Source organism: Triticum aestivum, chromosome 1B (genome assembly GCF_018294505.1).
Source record: "Triticum aestivum cultivar Chinese Spring chromosome 1B, IWGSC CS RefSeq v2.1, whole genome shotgun sequence".
NCBI classification, from domain to species: domain Eukaryota; kingdom Viridiplantae; phylum Streptophyta; class Magnoliopsida; order Poales; family Poaceae; genus Triticum; species Triticum aestivum.
In genome coordinates this window covers 684,862,039-684,870,866 of record NC_057795.1, presented here as the reverse complement: position 1 = coordinate 684,870,866, position 8,828 = coordinate 684,862,039, and positions in this window count along the sequence as shown.

Here is an 8,828-nt window from a genome sequence, read left to right as displayed (position 1 = left end):
TCCGGACATACGACATACGGCTTAATCTGGAAAAATATGTCTTCAAAGTCCTAGCCGGAAAGTTGTTAGGGTTCATTGTCTCCCATAGAGGACCTGAAGCAAACCTAGCTAAGATCCGATCTTTATCTGAATTGGCTATACCAACAGACCTAAAGCAAGTCCAAAAACTAGTAGGGTGCATCGCGGCTTTAAGCAGCTTCATCTCCAAATTAGGAGAGAAAGCATTGCCGCTCTACAGGCTGCTACGATGCATTGATAACTTCAAATGGACGGACACTGCCACAGCCGGAGTAGAAGAAATCAAGACTCTACTCGCGAGCAACCCAATCCTGGCTGCCCCAGGCGTCGACGAGCCTATGTTATTATATATTTTGGCAGCTAACCAAGTGGTCAGTGTCGTACTCGTTGTCGAATGAGGGGAAGAGGGACATAAATTCCCCACACAAAAACCCTTCTATTATGCATCGGAGGTCCTCAAACCATGCAAATCCCGATACCCCCACTATCAAAACTTAGCCTATACGGTCTTCATGGCATCCCGGAAACTACGACACTACTTTCAAGACTGTTCGATCACAGTGGCGTCGGAAGTACCACTTAACGACATTATCAACAACAGGGACGCCACCGGCCGCATAGCCAAGTGGGCCATAAAACTTTTACCATTCGAAATAATAGAAAAGCCATGCCGGGGTATTAAATCCTAGGTGTTGGCCGACTTTGTCGTCGAATGGACGAAAGTCGAACTCCCTAAAGAGTACAGTTCATACTCCAACTGGATTATGTATTTTGACGGCTCCAAGATGCTAGCCGGACTAGGGGCTGGCGTAATCCTGACATCTCCCATTGGGGATATAGTCCAGTATGTATTACAAATCATGTATACAGACTCCAACAATGCAGCTGAATATGGGGCACTTCTACATGGTCTTCGTATGGCTGTCTCCATGGGTATTCAACGCCTTGAGGTGCGCAGGGACTCAAACCTCGCAATATCCCAGGTCAATGGAGAGTTCGATGCAAAGGACCCAAAAATGGCGGCATATCGAAATGTCGTATTAAAAATATCAGCTCGATTCGAGGGACTAGAATTTCATCATGTCGCTCGAGACAGTAACCAGGCAACCGACATCCTCGCTCGCATGGGTGCTTAGCGCGACCCGGTGTCACCTAACACTTTCGTGGAAAGGCTCTTCAAGCCATCCTTAGTGTGGCAGGGCAAGAGCGAAGACTCTAACGCAGACCTGGTCATGTCCTCAGCAGCCGAACATAGCGCTGATGTTGTCGGGGGTCCAGATATCGAGATAATACCCTATGCTCATGAGATCATGTCTATCATCGCTTCAAGGACCGCACCTTTCCTGGTCTACCTTAATAGGCAAGAGCTTCCCGATGATCAGAATGAAGCTCGTTGCATAGTTCGGCGCTCTAAAGCCTTCAAAGTGCATGAGGGAGAACTATACAAAAAGAGCACCACCAAAGTCCTTCAAAGGTGTATCTCCGAAGAGGAGGGAAGGAAACTCTTGGCAGAAAAACATGCTGGTCTGGGCGTTCATCACGCCGCAGCTCAGGCCCTCGTAAGCAACGCTTTTAGGTCTGGCTTTTTCTGGCCAACAGCCCGAGCTGATGCACAAGACCTTATCCAACATTGTGTGGGCTGTCAGCTTTTTGCCAATCAAAGTCATATGCCTCCCACCGCATTAAGAACAATCCCCATTACCAGACCCTTTGCGGCCTGGGGGCTTGATATGGTTGGTCCCCTTAAAGGGGGAAGTCACAAGAAGAAATATTTGCTGGTAATGGTAGATAAATTCACTAAATGGATCGAGGCCAAACTAGTAAAAACAGTTGAGGCAGGGCCAGTGATTGACTTTATATTCGGTGTGGTGTTGTTGGAAATATGCCCTAGAGGCAATAATAAAAGCATTATTATTATATTTCCTTGTTCATGATAATTGTCTTTATTCATGATATAATTGTGTTATCCGGAAATGTAATACATGTGTGAATAACAGACACCGACATGTCCCTAGTGAGCCTCTAGTTGACTAGCTCGTTGATCAACAGATAGTCATGGTTTCCTGACTATGGACACTGGATGTCATTGATAACGAGATCACATCATTAGGAGAATGATGTGATGGACAAGACCCAATCCTAAACATAGCACAAGATCATATAGTTCGTTTGCTAGAGTTTTCCAATGTCAAGTATCTTTTCCTTAGACCATGAGATCGTGTAACTCTCGGATACCGTAGGAGTGCTTTGGGTATGCCAAACGTCACAACGTAACTGGGTGACTATAAAGGTAGACTACGGGTATCTCCGAAAGTGTCTGTTGGGTGACATGGATCAAGACTGGGATTTGTCACTCCGTATGACGGAGAGGTATCACTGGGCCCACTCGGTAATGCATCATCATAATGAGCTCAGAGTGACCAAGTGTCTGGTCACGGAATCATGCATTACGGTACGAGTAAAGTGACTTGCCGGTAACGAGATTGAACGAGGTATTGGGATACCGACGATCGAGTCTCGGGCAAGTAACATATCGATAGACAAAGGGAATAGCGTACGGGGTTGATAGAATCCTCGACATCGTGGTTCATCCGATGAGATCATTGTGGAGCATGTGGGAGCCAACATGGGTATCCAGATCCCGCTGTTGGTTATTGACCGGAGAGTCGTCTCGGTCATGTCTGCTTGTCTCCCGAACCCGTAGGGTCTACACACTTAAGGTTCAGTTACGCTAGGGTTGTAGGGATATGTATATGCAGTAACCTGAATGTTGTTCGGAGTCCCGGATGAGATCCCGGACGTCACGAGGAGTTCCGGAATGGTCCGGAGGTAAAGATTTATATATGGGAAGTCCTGTTTCGGGCATCGGGACAAGTTTCGGGGTTATCGGTATTGTACCGGGACCACCGGAAGGGTCCCGGGGGTCCACCGGGTGGGTCCACCTGTCCCGGGGGGCCACATGGGCTGTAAGGGGGTGCGCCTTGGCCTAATGGGCCAAGGGCACCAGCCCCACATAGGCCCATGCGCCTAGGGTTTGAGGGGGAAAGAGTCCTAGGAGGGGAAGGCACCTCCTAGGTGCCTTGGGGGGGAGGGAAACCCCCCTTGGCCGCCGCACCCCCTAGGAGATTGGATCTCCTAGGGCCGGCCACCCCCCTTGGCACCCCTATATATAGTGGGGGAGAGGAGGGACTTCATACCTGAACGCCTTGGCCTTTGGTTGCCTCCTTCTCCCTCCCCAACACCTCCTCCACCTCCATAGTGCTTAGCGAAGCTCTGCCGGAGTACTGCAGCTCCATCAACACCACGCCGTCGTGCTGCTGCTGGTGCCATCTCCCTCAACCTCTCCTCCCTCCCTTGCTGGATCAAGAAGGAGGAGACGTGGCTGTTCCGTACGTGTGTTGAACGCGGAGGTGCCGTCCGTTCGGCGCTGGTCATCGGTGATTTGGATCACGTCGAGTACGACTACATCATCACCGTTCTTTTGAACGCTTCCGCTCGCGATCTACAAAGGTATGTAGATGCATCTAATCACTCGTTGCTAGATGAACTCCTAGATGATCTTGGTGAAACGAGTAGGAAAATTTTTGTTTTCTGCAACGTTCCCCAACAGTGGCATCATGAGCTAGGTCTATGCGTAGTTCTTCTTGCGCGAGTAGAACACAATTTGTTGTGGGCGTAGATTTGTCAACTTTCTTGCCGTTACTAGTCCTTTCTTGCTTCAGCGGTATTGTGGGATGAAGCGGCCCGGACCAACCTTACACGTACGCTTACGTGAGACCGGTTCCACCGACTAACATGCACTAGTTGCATAAGGTGGCTGGCGGGTGTCTGTCTCTCCTACTTTAGTTGGAGCGGAATCGATGAACAGGGTCCTTATGAAGGGTAAATAGAAGTTGACAAATCACGTTGTGGCTTTAACGTAGGTAAGAAAACGTTCTTGCTAGAACCCTAATTCAGCCACGTAAAACTTGCAACAACAATTAGAGGACGTCTAACTTGTTTTTGCAGCAAGTGGTTTGTGATATGATATGGCCAAAGTTGTGATGAATGATGAATGATCTATATGTGATGTATGAGATGTTCATGCTATTGTAATAGGATTCACGACTTGCATGTCGATGAGTATGACAACCGGCAGGAGCCATAGGAGTTGTCTTTATTCTTTTAATGACCTGCGTGTCATCAAGAAACGCCATGTAAATTACTTTACTTTATTGCTAAACGCGTTAGCCATAGTAGTAGAAGTAATAGTTGGCGAGCAACTTCATGGAGACACGATGATGGAGATCATGATGATGGAGATCATGGTGTCAAGCCGGTGACAAGATGATCATGGAGCCCCAAGATGGAGATCAAAGGAGCTATGTGATATTGGCCATATCATGTCACGTTTATTATTTGATTGCATGTGATGTTTATCATGTTTTGCATCTTGTTTACTTAGAACGACGGTAGTAAATAAGATGATCCCTCACAATAAATTCAAGAAGTGTTCCCCCTAACTGTGCACCGTTGCGACAGTTCGCTGTTTCAAAACACCACGTGATGATCGGGTGTTTTATTCAGACGTTCACATACAACGGGTGTAAGACAGATTTACACATGCAAACACTTAGGTTGACTTGACGAGCCTAGCATGTACAGACATGGCCTCGGAACACAGAAGACCGAAAGGTCGAGCATGAGTCGTATAGAAGATACGATCAACATGAAGATGTTCACCGATGTTGACTAGTCCGTCTCACGTGATGATCGGACACGGTCTAGTTTAACTCGGATCATGTAATACTTAGATGACTAGAGGGATGTCTAATCTAAGTGGGAGTTCACTAATAATTTGATTAGTTGAACTTAATTATCATGAACTTAGTCTAAAATCTTTGCAATATGTCTTGTAGATCAAATGGCCAACGTAGTCCTCAACTTCAACGCGTTCCTAGAGAAAACTAAGCTGAAAGACGATGGCAGCAACTATACGGACTGGGTCCGGAACCTGAGGATCATCCTCATAGCTGCCAAGAAAGATTATGTCCTACAAGCACCGCTTGGTGACGCACCCGTTCTCCCTGCAGAACAAGATGTTATGAACGCTTGGCAGGCACGTTTCGATGACTACTCCCTCGTTCAGTGCGGCATGCTTTACAGCCTAGAGCCGGGGCTCCAAAAGCGTTTTGAGAGACATGGAGCATATGAGATGTTCGAAGAGCTGAAAATGGTTTTCCAAGCTCATGCCCGGGTCGAGAGATATGAAGTCTCCGACAAATTCTTCAGCTGTAAGATGGAGGAAAACAGTTCTGTCAGTGAGCACATACTCACTATGTCTGGGTTGCATAACCGCTTGACTCAGCTGGGAGTTAATCTCCCGGATGATGCGGTCATTGACAGAATCCTCCAGTCGCTTCCACCAAGCTACAAGAGCTTTGTGATGAACTTCAATATGCAGGGGATGGAAAAGACCATTCCTGAAGTATTTGCTATGCTGAAATCAGCAGAGGTAGAAGTCAGGAAGGAACATCAAGTGTTGATGGTCAATAAAACCACTAAGTTCAAGAAAGGCAAGGGTAAAAAGAACTTCAAGAAGGACGGCAAGGAGGTTGCCGCGCCCGGCAAGCAAGCTGCCGGGAAGAAGCCAAAGAATGGACCCAAGCCCGAGACTGAGTGCTTTTATTGCAAGGGAAGCGGTCACTGGAAGCGGAACTGCCCTAAGTACTTAGCGGATAAGAAGGCCGGCAAAACAAAAGGTATATGTGATATACATGTAATTGATGTGTACCTTACTAGTGCCCGTAGTGGCTCCTGGGTATTTGATACCGGTGCAGTTGCTCACATTTGTAACTCAAAGCAGGGGCTGCGGAATAAGCGGAAACTGGCAAAGGACGAGGTGACGATGCGCGTCGGGAATGGTTCCAAGGTCAATGTGATCGCCGTCGGCACGCTACCTCTGCATCTCCCTTCGGGATTAGTTTTAAACCTTAATAATTGTTATTTAGTGCCAGCTTTGAGCATGAACATTGTATCGGGATCTCGTTTAATTCGAGATGGCTACTCTTTTAAATCTGAGAATAATGGTTGTTCCATTTTTATGAGAGATATGTTTTATGGTCATGCTCCTATGGTGAATGGTTTATTCTTTATGAATCTCGAACGTGATGCTACACATGTTCATAATGTGAGTACCAAAAGAAGTAAGGTTGATAATGATAGTCCCACATACCTGTGGCACTGCCGCCTTGGTCACATAGGTGTCAAACGCATGAAGAAGCTCCATGCTGATGGACTTTTAGAGTCTCTTGATTATGAATCATTTGACACGTGCGAACCATGCCTTATGGGTAAAATGACCAAGACTCCGTTCTCAGGAACAATGGAGCGAGCAACCGACTTATTGGAAATCATACATACTGATGTGTGCGGTCCGATGAGTGTTGAGGCTCGCGGTGGCTATCGTTATGTTCTCACCCTCACTGATGATTTAAGTAGGTATGGGTATATCTACTTAATGAAACACAAGTCTGAAACCTTTGAAAAGTTCAAGGAATTTCAGAGTGAGGTTGAAAATCAACGTGACAGGAAAATCAAGTTTCTACGATCAGATCGTGGAGGAGAATACTTGAGTCACGAGTTTGGGGCACACTTAAGAAAATGTGGAATAGTTTCACAACTCACGCCGCCTGGAACACCTCAGCGTAATGGTGTGTCCGAACGTCGTAATCGCACTCTGTTAGATATGGTGCGATCTATGATGTCTCTTACCGATTTACCGCTTTCTTTTTGGGGCTATGCTTTAGAGACTGCCGCATTCACTTTAAATAGGGCTCCGTCGAAATCCGTTGAGACGACACCGTATGAATTATGGTTTGGGAAGAAACCTAAGCTGTCGTTTCTAAAAGTTTGGGGATGCGATGCTTATGTCAAGAAACTTCAACCTGAAAAGCTCGAACCCAAGTCGGAAAAATGCGTCTTCATAGGATACCCAAAAGAAACTATTGGGTACACCTTCTACCTCAGATCCGAAGGCAAGATCTTTGTTGCCAAGAATGGGTCCTTTCTGGAGAAAGAGTTTCTCTCGAAAGAAGTAAGTGGGAGGAAAGTAGAGCTTGATGAAGTATTACCTCTTGAACCGGAAAATGGCGCAACTCAAGAAAATGTTCCTGAGGTGCCAGCACCGACTAGAGAGGAAGTTAATGATAATGATCAAGATACTTCTGATCAAGCTCCTACTGAAATTCGAAGGTCCACAAGGACACGTTCCGCACCAGAGTGGTACGGCAACCCTGTCTTGGAAATCATGTTGTTAGACAACGGTGAACCTTCGAACTATGAAGAAGCGATGGCGGGCCCGGATTCCGACAAATGGCTGGAAGCCATGAAATCCGAGATAGGATCCATGTATGAAAACAAAGTATGGACTTTGACTGACTTGCCCGTTGAGCGGCGAGCCATAGAAAATAAATGGATCTTTAAGAGGAAGACAGACGCGGATGGTAATGTGACCATCTATAAAGCTCGGCTTGTCGCTAAGGGTTATCGACAAGTTCAAGGGGTTGACTACGATGAGACTTTCTCACCGGTAGCGAAGCTGAAGTCCGTCCGAATCATGTTAGCAATTGCCGCATTCTATGATTACGAAATATGGCAAATGGACGTCAAAACGGCATTCCTTAATGGTTTCCTTAAGGAAGAATTGTATATGATGCAGCCGGAAGGTTTTGTCGATCCTAAGAATGCTGACAAAGTGTGCAAGCTCCAACGCTCGATTTATGGGCTGGTGCAAGCATCTCGGAGTTGGAACATTCGCTTTGATGAGATGATCAAAGCGTTTGGGTTTACACAGACTTATGGAGAAGCCTGCGTTTACAAGAAAGTGAGTGGGAGCTCTGTAGCATTTCTCATATTATATGTAGATGACATACTTTTGATGGGAAATGATATAGAACTCTTGGACAGCATCAAGGCCTACTTGAATAAAAGTTTTTCAATGAAGGACCTTGGAGAAGCTGCTTATATATTAGGCATCAAAATCTATAGAGATAGATCAAGACGCCTCATAGGTCTTTCACAAAGCACATACCTTGATAAGATATTGAAGAAGTTCAATATGGATCAATCCAAGAAGGGGTTCTTGCCTGTGTTACAAGGTATGAAATTGAGCTCAGCTCAATGTCCGACCACGGCAGAAGATATAGAAGAGATGAGCGTCATCCCCTATGCCTCAGCCATAGGTTCTATTATGTATGCCATGCTGTGTACCAGACCTGATGTTAACCTTGCCGTCAGTTTGGTAGGAAGGTACCAAAGTAATCCCGGCAAGGAACACTGGACAGCGGTCAAGAATATCCTGAAGTACCTGAAAAGGACTAAGGAAATGTTTCTCGTTTATGGAGGTGACGAAGAGCTCGTCGTAAAGGGTTACGTCGACGCTAGCTTCGACACAGATCTGGATGACTCTAAGTCACAAACCGGATACGTGTATATTTTGAATGGTGGGGCAGTAAGCTGGTGCAGTTGCAAGCAAAGCGTCGTGGCGGGATCTACATGTGAAGCGGAGTACATGGCAGCCTCGGAGGCAGCACATGAAGCAATATGGGTGAAGGAGTTCATCACCGACCTAGGAGTCATACCCAATGCGTCGGGGCCGATCAAGCTCTTCTGTGACAACACTGGAGCTATTGCACTTGCCAAGGAGCCCAGGTTTCACAAGAAGACAAGGCACATCAAGCGTCGCTTCAACTCCATTCGTGAAAATGTTCAAGATGGAGACATAGAGATTTGTAAAGTACATACGGACCTGAATGTAGCAGATCCGTTGA